Source organism: Canis lupus, chromosome 7 (assembly GCF_003254725.2).
Source record: "Canis lupus dingo isolate Sandy chromosome 7, ASM325472v2, whole genome shotgun sequence".
NCBI lineage: Eukaryota > Metazoa > Chordata > Mammalia > Carnivora > Canidae > Canis > Canis lupus.
The window spans coordinates 55,954,408-55,967,718 of record NC_064249.1 but is presented as its reverse complement, the minus strand read 5'-3'; the positions used below and the strand labels follow the sequence as shown (position 1 = coordinate 55,967,718).

General features: G+C 36.6%; 1 protein-coding gene across 5 annotated transcripts in view; it reads left to right on the top strand.

The window, feature by feature from the left end:
* Positions 1-13,311, top strand: part of ASXL3 (ASXL transcriptional regulator 3) — a 182,160-nt gene that overhangs the window by 6,109 nt on the left and 162,740 nt on the right. Inside the window, exons 2-3 of one of the 5 annotated variants that reach the window (XM_049112795.1) lie at positions 9,741-9,814; positions 11,662-11,846. The exons of 3 other annotated variants lie outside the window; for them this stretch is intronic. The gene's annotated coding sequence lies outside the window, so the exon portion shown is untranslated. The remainder of the gene's footprint in view (positions 1-9,740; positions 9,815-11,661; positions 11,847-13,311) is intronic. One more of the 5 variants, XM_049112796.1, reaches the window with a different exon arrangement.

Here is a 13,311-nt window from a genome sequence, read left to right as displayed (position 1 = left end):
AAACATCAGTGAGTAATATACATTACATTTGTAGAAAATGTACACAGGGCACTTTGTTGCCTGAAATAGTCTCTTGAGATCAGTAGGTAGCTAGTGTTATTTCAGTACCTCAGTCTTCAAATGTGTGGTTTAATGATATGCCCAGTATCATCACCCTGTCTGTAAAGAGCAAAGCTGGCACAGGAATTTTTTTTTTTTTTCCTAAATCTGCGTCATGTCTTTCTGATTTTTAAAAACCAACACAGGCATTTTAACTGATGTGAAATTAACTCATTTGTTGCACGGAGGCATAGGCAGGATCCAAGCCTACAGCAGACTTATTTCCAGCTTTTCAGATTCCCTGCTTGCTTTTCATTCCTCTTTCCCTTTTTCATCAAAAGTGTGCATAAAATTATTATTATCATTAATTTATCATTTAAAAGCTTCCCCACACCCCTGCTGCAAAGGTTGTCACTAGCAGATCCCAGCTCCTTCCTGACCCGGCTGGGAGGAGGGGCGTCTGTATAGAACCACTTTCAGCTATTTGCCAGCACTGAGTGCCTTGATTGTTCTGCTTTTGTCCGTGCACAGTTGGTAGCTGTGGAAATCTAGCCGGGATTGAAACTTTCCCTGAAGAGCCCTTGGGGAACAAATGGAAACATTATATGATTAGCCACATTGTTTTCATTATTAAACAAATCTACATAAAAGGGTAGCAATTAACAGCTTTATCAGCCTGAACTTAGACATCTACCTCTCCTCACCCCTCAAAATTCCCACTTGAAGTGAGAACAATTAACTGTTGCTGGTTTTAATGTCAGCAACTGACAACATTAAATTGGGAAAAGGCACTTCTGGTTGATTGACATGTAGCCCTCTGACACATTCTTATGTGTTTTAAGGCAAATTCATGCCCTGGGGTTAGAGCCAAAGGGCTTGTCAGAACATTGGCTTTAATAGCCGAAATGTATAACTTAAATGACATCCAAGACCTTAAAGGCCTTTGGTGGAACTTTGAGAACCTGAGGAATCCTCTATGGCAGTGCAAAACTATACTTAGTGGCCACACTTAGAAATTGTGTGAGTTTCCCCCCTAAATATATAGGTGTATAATTTATTTTACAATAGTTATTTACCATGGATTTATTTTGCATATATTTAGCATAAATTAGCCCATGAAAAACCTCATAGTGGTGTTTAAAATTCCAAAATTGCTATTTTTTTTTTTTTTTTTTGGTGAGCTGTTCTTCAGTTACGCAGTTGTTGATTTCTGAATATATTATTTATGACTTAGAGGAGGAATAGTATGGACCCTCTTCACCTTATCAGAAGACAGATGGCATTTCTGAGATTTTGTTAACTATAAGGTATTAGAACCTATTTGAATAATTTCAAGGAGTTAGAAATTGAGATAGTATATCTGGACTTATTTTCTAGATCAGTAGATAGAGAACACATGATACAATGAAGCTGTTGGTTATTCTTGGTTTTATTTTTTACTGTCAAAAATAAATGACTGTATATATAATTTGTGTATATCAAAACCTTGTTGACAAGACAAAAGAACTGAGTTGCTGTCTGGACCATCAGGATTCTGTATAATGGTCTTTTAGTGTTCTGAGACTCCATTTCCATGTGGGGGAAGGGGTTCTCGCATACACAACAAGCAATTCTCTGACAACAGCAGGGTATCCAAGTATTCAACTCTGTTCTGGCACTATCTACCCAGAGACAGCATCAGATTCAACAGATTAAAGCTTTAGTCCTACAAGAGTTGTCCCCCATTCCCTTCAGAAGCCAATAGCAAGTCCAAGTGGTTGTTACTCGTGCTTGTGACTGACCTACCAGCTCTAGATTGGAAGTTCCAATGGCCTTTCATGAACTTCAGAAGCTAGTTGCAAGTCTAAGAAGTTACCTGTATTTCTGACTGGCTATAAATCAGAGCATCCCAAGATCTCTTCCTCAGATTCAATTAATTTGCTACACAGTGCATGAGACTCTGAGAAATATATCACTTACTAGATTATTACTAGTATGCATTACTTACTAGATCACTAGCTTATTATAAAGGATATAACTTAAGAACAGCCCCATGAAAGAAATGCATAGGGAAAGATGGGGGGATAGGGCATGGAGCTTCCATGTTTCTCCAGGTGAGCCACTCTCCCAAAGCCTCCATGTGTTCACCAACCCAGATGTGATCTGAATTCTGTCCCTTTGGGTTTTCATGGAGACTTCATTATATAGTCATGATTAATCAAATCATTGACCATTAGCACTTGATTCACCTCCAGCTCCTCTTCCTCCCCCAAGGTGAGGGAATGGGACTAAAAGGTCAAACCTAATCACATGGTTGGCTCTATTGTCAAGAAGCCCCCATCCCTAGGTGCTTTCCAGAAGTCATCTTATTAACATAATGAAAGACAGTTTTATCATTCTCAACACCTAGGAAATTCCCAGGTTTGGGGAGGTTTATGCAAGAAAAAGGACAAAGATGGAATATATATCATTATAAATCACCGTATCACCCCCTCTAACTGCCCTTCCCCCCACCATGCACGCACAACCTATACTCTCTTATTTTAAAAAGTATTTATAAGAAAATCCTTGAAAATATGTCATAATGTCTTCAGATTCTTGCAAGCAGAAGTTGTCTTTCCTAAATCCTTTAAAGCAATCCAAGAAATTAAGTATGATATTCTCCTTGATCCCTTTCCATCACTATTTTTGCTCTTTCTTGCTTGTTGGAGGGTACTCTTCTCTGTTTCCTCTTTAGTATCAGTGTATCTCAGAATGCTGCATACTCCCTCCATTTTATTCTCCTTTTCCTCCTGTCCTTTGACCATGTCTCATGCCTCAGTGGCCATTCTAACATAATTAGGACTCCAGCCTTGATCCTTTCCCTAAATTTCAGACTGCTATCAGTAATTCCTTTGTGTATCTCTACATACTCTGGTATTTCAAATGAAATTTATCCAGTTCAGTTAAATATTTATTGGGTACCTTCCACAAAAGTATATTGTACATTGAGTACAAAAAGAGAAATGTGATAGCATTCTTGTCTGGGTAGGGTACTAATCAATGTGTACCTAAACACCTAATATCTGTGAACTGTAGTAAATTCCATCTTAAATATAGTTCACATCTAGCTCCTCCTCTTTTCATTCACTATATTTTACGAAGTTCTGACCTTCCAACTAATTTTGACTCTAATCTCTCTTTTAAAATCTTACAAAAGCTGTATATCTCTTTCTAGAGTAGATCTGATCTTACTGAATCTTTTCTCTGCTTAAAAACTCTTGTGATTATCTTCAAGTTAAAACCCAAGAGGTCATGGGAAGCCCTTTTCAATATTGACAACACTTTTTAAAGCGGTATGTGATGATTGTTTTACCTATAATGTGCAGAATTTTACATTTTCATATCAGTGATATGTCATATCAGTGTTCCAATTTCTACAGCTCCTGCAGGTTTATTTTATATTCTTTTAAAACACAATGAAGATAGTTAATTAAATTTACCAGTAAGTAGTTAAACTTATCAACATTTTTATCACCTGTGTTCAACTCTGTTTCTTGTATCATACTCCACCTTCTTTGTAAATTACCTCCTTTAATAGTTTTTTTGTTTTTTCTTTTTCGTTTTTAATGAGAGGCTCTGGGTCCATTAATAGTCTTCATATATCTAAAATGTATTTGTTTTGCCTACCCTTAAAAAAAATCTTTTTCTTTAAACTTTAATAGTTTGAAATACTTTTAGACTCATGAAGTTCTAAGAATCAAAAAAGAGACTGTGAGCAAACAGCCACATCCTCAAACTATTATCCATACTCTCTCCCTAAATCCTTCCTATCTTCATAAATTTCATCTGAACATAATCCAGGTTGTATGTACAAAAGTGTCCAAGAGAAGCCTTTATGAAGATTATCTCCCAAATATGTAGATTATAATTCAAAAAGCGATATCTTCACAAAGCTTAGCACATCTTTCAGTGGAAAAAAAAAAAAAAGGTGGAGAAACTTGATGGGGAAAAACTAAAAGATACAATGTTGTTCTCACCTGTGAGTGATAATTTAGCTAGTAATAAAAGTTTAATTGACATTTTTTTACTCTTAATATTTTGGAAACGTTTCTTCATTATATTCTTGTATCAGTGGTTGTGACACTGTGTCTGAGTTGAGTTTATTACTTTTTAAGAAGTATCTGAGAGTTGTTACTTCTTCTTTTTACCCTTGAAATTCTGCAGTTTTAATACTCTTTTATATGTTTATAGGTCGATTTGTCTTTATTCTGCTTGGTATTTGGAGTGTATGTGTGTGTGTTTGTATGTATGTGTATGTATTTTAGAGTATACAAAATTCTTGCCTTTGTTATGCTTTTAATCATGTTTTAATATAGAACTTACTTTTGGTATTGTATCCCCACCAGATGATGAATTCTTTGAAATCTTCTAAGAGTTCCCTCAATATCTAGTAGTTTAGCATAATCAGTTTAGGGTTTGGAAATGATTTAAGAATAATGCAGAAAGGGCCCCCCCCCCCAATACTGAACAAAATACAGCAATGAATGTGTTAGCTTCATTGGTCAGGATTCTGGATTGCAAGCAACAGAAAGCAAGTCTTGATAACTTAAATAGAAAAGGATTTTTTGGAGTCCATGAGGTAGTTCATATAATCCTCAGGAAGGATCCAAAAAACCAGGCTGGAAAAATAGACAAGGATCAATAGAAGCTGAGCAGCACACACACACTGGAAGTCATGCTGCAAAAATAATTGGGATATTGCTGTGGGCACCACTAATGGTCACCACTGTGACTTAGTGTTGGCATAGGTCACTGCCATTGCTGCCAATGTATCACATGAATGTATCACGATCTGCTCGATCTTTGCATCCCAGGTTCAAATTTCAAATTCACAGGCAGATGCATTTAATTGTCAGACTCCAATGCTTGTATCTATACCTTAATTGTTAGGCACTAATGAAAAGGTGTGTGTGGTCTCTTCAGTACCATAGTGGAAACCTCTCCATCTGCATTTTCATAGCACTGATAAAGTCAGCAGATTAAAACTGAAGGTCTCATTTCTTCCCCACCTCCTGCTCCTAGCAAGTCCGCTCTCCCTCTCTTTCATCTCTCAGTGAAAGCCACCACTGCTTTCACAGTTGTTCAAGCCAGTAACCTTCTTGTCATCATTAATGTCTTTTTGTATTTTTCCCTTTTATCCAGTAATCACTGAGTTCCACTAGTTTTATATCCTTTTCTTCAAATCATTATCCTTACATCCTACACTTATTTCCATTTCCACTGTAATTTACTTTGACACAGGCAGTATATAGGTTAGGAAAAGAATATAGAGTAAAGACAAGCAGTCTTTAAAAGTCAGGCAGATAATGTTTGAGTCTCAATTCTTCCACTTACTATGTATTTGACCTTGGGCAAATTATATAACATTCCTCAATTATAGTTCCATTGTGTATTAACAGGGAATAACATAAAAGAGTGGCTGGAATATTTAAATAAGGTAATGTGTATAATGTACTTAGTACAACATCTGACATGAGAAGATGCTGGTTAATGTTCATGTCTGCTACTTTTCCTTTTCTCCTTAAGTTGCTGCAGCAACCTTGTAACTGATTTCACTGACTATAGACTTAACTCCACTCAGAATGATTCTTCTTATTACATCCATAACTGCATCTTTAAAGGTGAAACTGGTTTATGGTACCCCTAGAGGCTGACTTAGTTTCTGTAGGAAGCAGATGGCAATATCTTAAAGGACACCACAAAAGAAAAGAACAAGTGTTAGTGAGGCAAATCAGGGGTGTAACCATCATGAAACTGTCACTCCCCTTAGACTGGAGAGGGGGCCAAGAGGAGTAGGGAGTTGTTACCACAATCATGTGGGCTGTGCCTACAGGAGAAGGGTGACTGACATAGACTGTGACCATATGCAGTGGAATATAGCCACTGCCAGTCCTCAGCCCTGCTGGGGGGGGGGGGGGCTCATCACATCAATACACTGACCCCCTCCTCCACTTCAATTTACTCATCTTCCCTTTGCTTCCTGTTGGCTGATCCATCCAGAAGCTAGAGGACAGGAGGTCTCTGTTGAGAAAATTCATAGATGTCAGCCTACCGGGTCACAGAGCTGTGTGGGAGAGGGCAGAGAGTGAATCTCAAGTTGCTAACAGAGAATATACAAAATGCTACTTTTTCAAAAACCCTTTATTAAAGCTTTGCATTTTTCTAAAAGTACAGTTTATTTGTTTCAAAATCTTTTAGGTTTATCTTATTCATACTTCTCCAGTTTCATCACTTGATTCTCTTCTCCAGTTATATAAAATTTGTGTTAGATCTCTGAATTTATCATACTTTCCCATAGTTTGCTTTAATTTTATACATGTTATTTCTTCTCCTTGTAACATCCTCCTTGTCCCCTTTCTTTTTATCTGGCAATTTCCTATGCTTTCTTCAGATTTTAGTCTCCCTTGAGCAGCTTTTATATGTTCTCAAAGCACTATGTCATTGTGACAATATATTATAATTAGTTGTTTAATTTCTTATTTATAATTGTTTCCTAAGTACCTAATGCACTACCTCATCTTTGGTTGTTGCTGATTGCAGTTAAATAAAATGAAGGAGTCAAAGAGGATTTTTCAGGGGAGCTATTAGCTAAGTCTAAAAGTTTTCAACATTTTTATAGAACTATAAAAGTTAGGTCTCCTTGATTCATTTCTGTGCCATGCTGAATTGTCACTGTACAATCTAGAGAAAGGATCAGATTTCTCAAGAATCAACTGGACAACTGATGGATTTTGAAAGCCTGTGTCTACTTTCTGCTCACTAGCACCTTTTATTACTTTGGGATAATAATTTGATAGTCATCATGCTTAATGGCACTGGAAAATATTCAGTTCCTGCCATTAATATGTTAGCTGCCTTGGGAATGTAATAAGATATGGACCTTGACCTTTAGGAAATTAACTTAAAAAAAAAAAAAACTTCTTAGGGCATAAGAGATATTTTGCTGTAAATTTAAGCTTGTGTAGCATACTAGGAATTCAATAGCCTAAAACTAATCTTCTTCTGTATTTGATTTTAATAAGGCACAGTGATGATCTATAAAGGCTTGCTAGAACTTCCAAACCAAGTGAATTACCTAGTACATTGACTACAATGCAGACTGGAAATGTTTGCAGAGTAAATAATCTCCTTTCTACATATAAGTAAAAATATTTATAAGCTTGGTGTCCTAGCCATAGAATATAAGAATCTTATATAACAATGGAATAGTCTTCACATGTATATTATCATAAAATACTACTTTTACTACGGAACACTAATTAATAATAATGGCTAATAAGAGCTAACACTTATTGGGTACTTTTATGCCTGATACTGCATTAACTTGCTATGTGTATTATATTGTTTAATCCTGAGAGCAAACCCAGAAGACACATTGTAATATTATCCACATTTTTTAAGTGAAGAAATTTAGATTTAGAATATCTCCCAGTTGAATTTCTCCCAGTTCAAAGTGAAATAAATTTAACTTAAACTAGTTGAAGCAAAAGGGGTAACTGAGAACACCAAGGGTAGACTTTAGTTCTAAGTAGATGTTGAGATTCAGAGAACGCTTTCAAGGTATTTGCTTTCTCTACACTTTTGTCTTTGTTTTTGCTTGCCTTCACACTGTAGGGAGGGTTCAAATGGAGTTTTGGGCAAGAAGAAGTAGTCACTGGCATCCCAGACCTGTGTCTTTTAAACTTAACACACCAGTATAAAAAGAATCAATCTTTCTCTATTTATTATTATTTATTATTATTATATTATTATTATTATACTATTATTATTATTTTATTATTTTAAAGCTAATTCCAAGGAAGTCTTCACTCTCCTCTACTTGGCTGATACACTTATTCCTCACAGCAATGGCCAGGATCAGATAACATGATTGATTGCCACACACAGGATTGCATAGAGCAGAGGGAAATTACACAAAAGCACCAATAAAGAGCAGATGGAAAGTATGTTGGAAAAACAAATTATGAATGCCCTTGCCTTTACTACAGAGAGGGTGATTTAACTTGCTGTGCTAGTAAGTAGTAAAATGATGATTGAAATCCATGTCTGTCCAACTTTTGGGCTCTAGTCTTTGAGCATGTTAATATAGATATTTCCTCATTCATTTTTTTCTGGTATTATTCTTATGATCTTCATTTTATATTTAAAAAATGTTAAAGCCAAGGCAGCTACTGCAAAGGTTCTAAAGATTTCTTTGGTCTGTTTCCTCTGAAATTAACTTCCCTGATTTAGAGGCTATAAGTTACAATGGATGGCTTCTGTTCTCTATCTTCCCTCTACAGAGCAGTTTTAGAGTTCTAGGTGAATAGTCTACATATCACATTTACAACATAGTTTAACACAATTTAGGGTATAAATTCACAAAATACATAATCCTAGATAAAATTTCCAGCTACTTTCAGGATACAGGTAAATATTTTTATTCACCAACTAGATGCCAAGTTTTCTTTACAGTGTTGACCGTGACCCTTAGAGAATCTGAGCTTAGCAAAAAAGATCAAACTTTCCTGTAGTGTAAATCTTCATTTATTCCTCTGAATATTGAGATAAGATCCACATAATTTCTCCTTCCTTCATTATAGAATTGTATGGGCAATCTTATTGCTGTCAGTTCTTGTTTATTCATCTAACAAGATTTCTCTTCTCTTAGTGCTTAAATGAAATAATGCTTTGGGGGGCATTTCTTCTCCTTTGCCTCCATCCTGCCCTGCACCCCAGTTTTAGGAAAATTTGACCACACTTTCTCAGTTTGGATGAAGGTACATGGTACTGAGAGTTCATGTTCATGTGTGGTCTGCTCTAGGCAGAGATGCTACTGTGTATAAAGAGAAGAATGCTTTTAATCCACTGGGATCTTTGATGAGGGAATGAGAAAAAGAAAGACACTCAAACATACACAAAAATGTTCTCTTATTCTTATCCTTTTTCCAATTTTTATATGTCCGTCTTGTCACTCTTTGACTAATGCTATCTTTGCAAGCCAACTTCCAGTAACTAAATAAGAAAGACTGTCAGTAGGGGGAAAAACAGTCAACAAATACAGATAATTGCATTTTTAAAAATTTTCTGATGACTTGTCTCCCCTCCTTTTTATCTCAGAATTCACTATGTACTGAGCTCAGCTTCATATTAGGAAATGCAAGATGCATTAAAGTTAACCATTTTCCCCCATTGTTAAAAGCTATAGTATAGAATGAGTTTTTTTCTTAATTAGTCCAGTTTTCCCCCTCCATCTTTTCATGATATTTTGTCTCATTCTCTTGACACTAGATGATAGTGGGAGGTAGCTTTAGGGAGAAAAAGCAATTCTAAGCACGTGAAAGGTGTCATCCAGAAAAATGGATGATGAAGAAACAAACAGTAGGACTTTAATAAACTTTAGTGTTTTGTTACAATTTTTTCCATGTGTTTGTTCATATATCTTTAATTGTCTTAGATAGAGTCTACAGGGAGAAAAATATTGTCTTCTGAGTTATTTAAGAAAATTCTTTCTCTGTCTTTAACGAATGGTTGACTGGATATTTTGTTAGTCAGTAGGCTGGTGCACAGTTCTTTCATTTTCCCTCCTTAGGGACAAATGGTGGGGCTGGACTTCTTTGCTCCCTTGAAGTTAGGCATTAACCATGTGAGTTGTTTTGTTCCCTGTAGCCAGTGTTTGATGCCCCTTATTTCTTTCTCAGTTGTGTTGATCACAGAAGCTGGTGACAAGATGGAATTTCAGTCATCCTGCTTCTAGAGATGTGGACATAGCGATGTGAGTGAGAAAAAGCATTTGTTTTAATCCACTGAGATTTCAAGTGGTGGGTTTATTTTTTTGTTCTGTTTTGGTTTTTTGTTTTACTATTTTGTATCTCCACCTTTATAGCAAAACAGGTGTTTTTGTTCTATGGCGCCTTCTATCTTTGTTTATGAGACACTAAATGCATAATTACATGCTTGAGAGGTAAGGGAGGCAGACAAGGTTAGGTCCCTTTTTTCTTCTCCATTACATTAAACTGCTTTGTAAAATCAGCCTCTCATATTTATTCTTTGTTTTTTTTTTTTAAGATTTTATTTATTCATACACACACACACACACACACACACGGAGGGGGGTGTGTGCAGAGACACAGTCAGAGGGAGAAGCAGGCTCCATGCAGGGAGCCCGACATGGGACTCGATCCTGGGTCCTCAGGATCAGGCCCTGGGCTGAAGGCGGTGCTAAACCACTGAGCCACCTGGGCTGACCAGTAAACAGGGAATTTTCATCACAAGGAATATTCTTTTATATTCCATCTTACGATAATTCTGTTTGTATTTTTGCTTTGTAAAATGCTTGTTTTTCATTCTGTCAACTGGGGAGGAAAGCTCTCTCACCAGGAGTAGAACAATTATGGTTAATAGGGAATTGAATTCCAAGATAGTTAAAGAGATAGAAAGGGGCACCTGGACATTTTAAATGAGTTCAAGTTCCCAAGTCCAGACAAATTGTGCTTCATTGAAAAGGTATGGCCAGATTTCCACACCATTGAGAAGAGGAAAGCAGACACTGTAATAACACCTCTTTCTTTCTCTTTTTCTCTCTCTTTTGGCCTAGGGGAATGTGGGTAGAGGGAGCACTCCCACTAAGGGATTAGATTTCCCAGTCTGTCTCAGAGATTCCTGTCTACATTTCCCTTTCATTGAGGGCTCAGTCACCCTCCGGCTGTTTCCCACCAGTGTCCACTCTCCTCTAGATATAGCATAGAGAAACTCTTGACAGCCGACAGACTCCCCATTGAGTCTTACCCCTTCATGTAGTAAAAGGCGGGGGGGGTGGGAAGGAAGAAAACTTGTCTTGAAAGCTTGCAGACTTTCACACCACAAGGAATGTGTTGACCATATGCATCTTAAAACCAGATGAACAATGTTTGTCCAGCCCTTCACCTCACCAGTGTGTAGCCATATCTGTTCTATGCTCTAAAGCAAAACCTCTAAACCAGATTTCCCATCAACTTTCTACCAATCTTTTGCTCAAATAAAGATGGAGTTGTAATACACAGTCCTGATACATGTTAAATTATATTGTTCATTATGACATAATTTATCAGTAGGGGACATTGATTTTCACAGAGAATCCCTTCAAAATTTTTGGCCTTTATATGGCTGACATATTAATTATAATTACCATAGGCAAGGCCACCTCTGAATTGCTAGGGTCACAAAGCAGACTTTCATTTTCCTGTTTTAATTTCCAGTAATATGGAGATAATGTGTTTTATATTTATTTCCCCTTGCGCTAGGATACCTACAGAATATTCCGATGTTTGTTCTCCTATATGTCCTTTATACCTGATGGCAGATGCAATTATCTCTTAAACCCTGAATGTCAGGGTAGTTAGCAGAACTCTCAGAGCTTTTCCTAGAGATAGCCTCTATAGGGAGGATTTGATTCCTTGTCAGCCCGCTGCCTACTGCCTGTAGTTGAGTGGATCTAAGAGAAAAACATCTGGCCTAATTTATCTTCAGGCATAATTTAATAATGCTGAATAGCAACCTCTGGGAAAAATCTAAGTAAGACTTTATGTAACCACTAATTTAGAGTTGGTTAATAGGTAATTCTTATTTGTATTTCTTTTGAAGGAATAGATATTTTGATCACATCAGAGCTAATCATTTTCTTCATCCTGACATCTAAATGTGGTATTATAGTATAATGAGCTCCCAGCCTGGTTGTATGCAGAACTCAACTGGCAAAATCAGAACTGAGGAAGGCTACAAAGCAATAGGGACTATCTGATTTCATAAAGAATCTTTTGTTGGCAAAGGTAAGTTTTAATGCTCCATTGCCTCCTTAAAGAGACTCAGTCCATATTTCATATCAACAAATATTGGCTGATTGAAACCAGTTCTGTTTGCTTTGTGCCCTGGTAAATATGGCCTTTATTCTTCTATTACGTAGTTTAAGAAACAAGACAGAAAGGGGTGTAGGATGGAGAGGGTTGGAAAACTTGGCTAATATTAAGGTCAGTGGTACATTAAGTAGAATATAAAAGTAATTGCCCCAAGAATGTATGTAGCATAAATCTAGATGCAGAAACTTAAATTAGATCTTAGTTACTTGAGTATAGTAAATCTGGGGAGAGATCTTTGACTTGGTTTTTAGTATAAACAGTTATGCTAGATTTTTACTTTATGGGTCCAATTAGAAACAGGGATGGACATATCACATAAGCCTTTTGGCCCTCAGAAGGATATATCACAAAAATATTAGGATACCTGCTTCATATTTTAAAAATTTTGGCCCTTTTCTGAAGCCTGGGATTCAGAAATTCTTTTAGCTATTGCTCATCAAAGTTGTGTTCTAGGTAAAGACCTCTTACTGCTAGAATTATTTATAGCTTTACCTGCTGAGTTCTCAATTTTATACAGTTGTTTAATTTTTTAACTATGTGTCTGGATGAATCAAAGTGCATATTTGACAAAGGGCTAATATTCTGCATTCCCAAGTTTTATCTTATTAAGAATTTGGGTTGCCAGTGATGAAGAAGTGTTAGCAATAGCTACTCTTTTATTTATCTTCTGAAGGAATAAAACATTAACATCAGGCTTAGAAACATGTCTTTTGTACTTTTAAAAAATATCCTGTGAAAAGAACCAACTAAGAGCTTAGTAATTAGTATAATGCACACATTGGTCATGAACATATGGTCATGGACAGTGACTAAAATCCAACTCTAATCGAGTTAGTAAGAAGTTGAATTTATTGGATGACTTGTATAAACCTGAACCAGCATAGGAGAAAAAAGGTCCTTAGCAACACCTGGGAAGAAGGAGTGAATATGTCCAGGACTCCCTCATCTATGTTTCTCTCAATACAGAAGCCTTTTTTTCTGAGCCTGGCTTCTTCCACATGGCTAGAAACTTGGCTTCCAGCAAACCTCAGGCTCTCTTCACATGGGGTTATTATCAGAAAGCACCTGAGATTTACTTTCTTCAGATTTAGGCTAATGTGTCCTGAGGAAGATTGATAATTGGCCCTCCTTGTGTACCCAACCCCTACCATCCCACCACCCACCCCATCATTAGTAGATAAGTCTTAAGTATCTACAGGAATATGATAGCTCCTATTTAAATCAAAGTAAGAAAGGGCATTTTTCAGAAGAGAATAAGGAGTGTGTACACAGCACAATAAATTCAGTACATCAGTTCTTCCTTGTCATTTGTTCATCTTGTTTTCATTCATTAGGCAAGTTTTTATTAAGTGCCCACCATGTGCCAGGTACTAGAAAT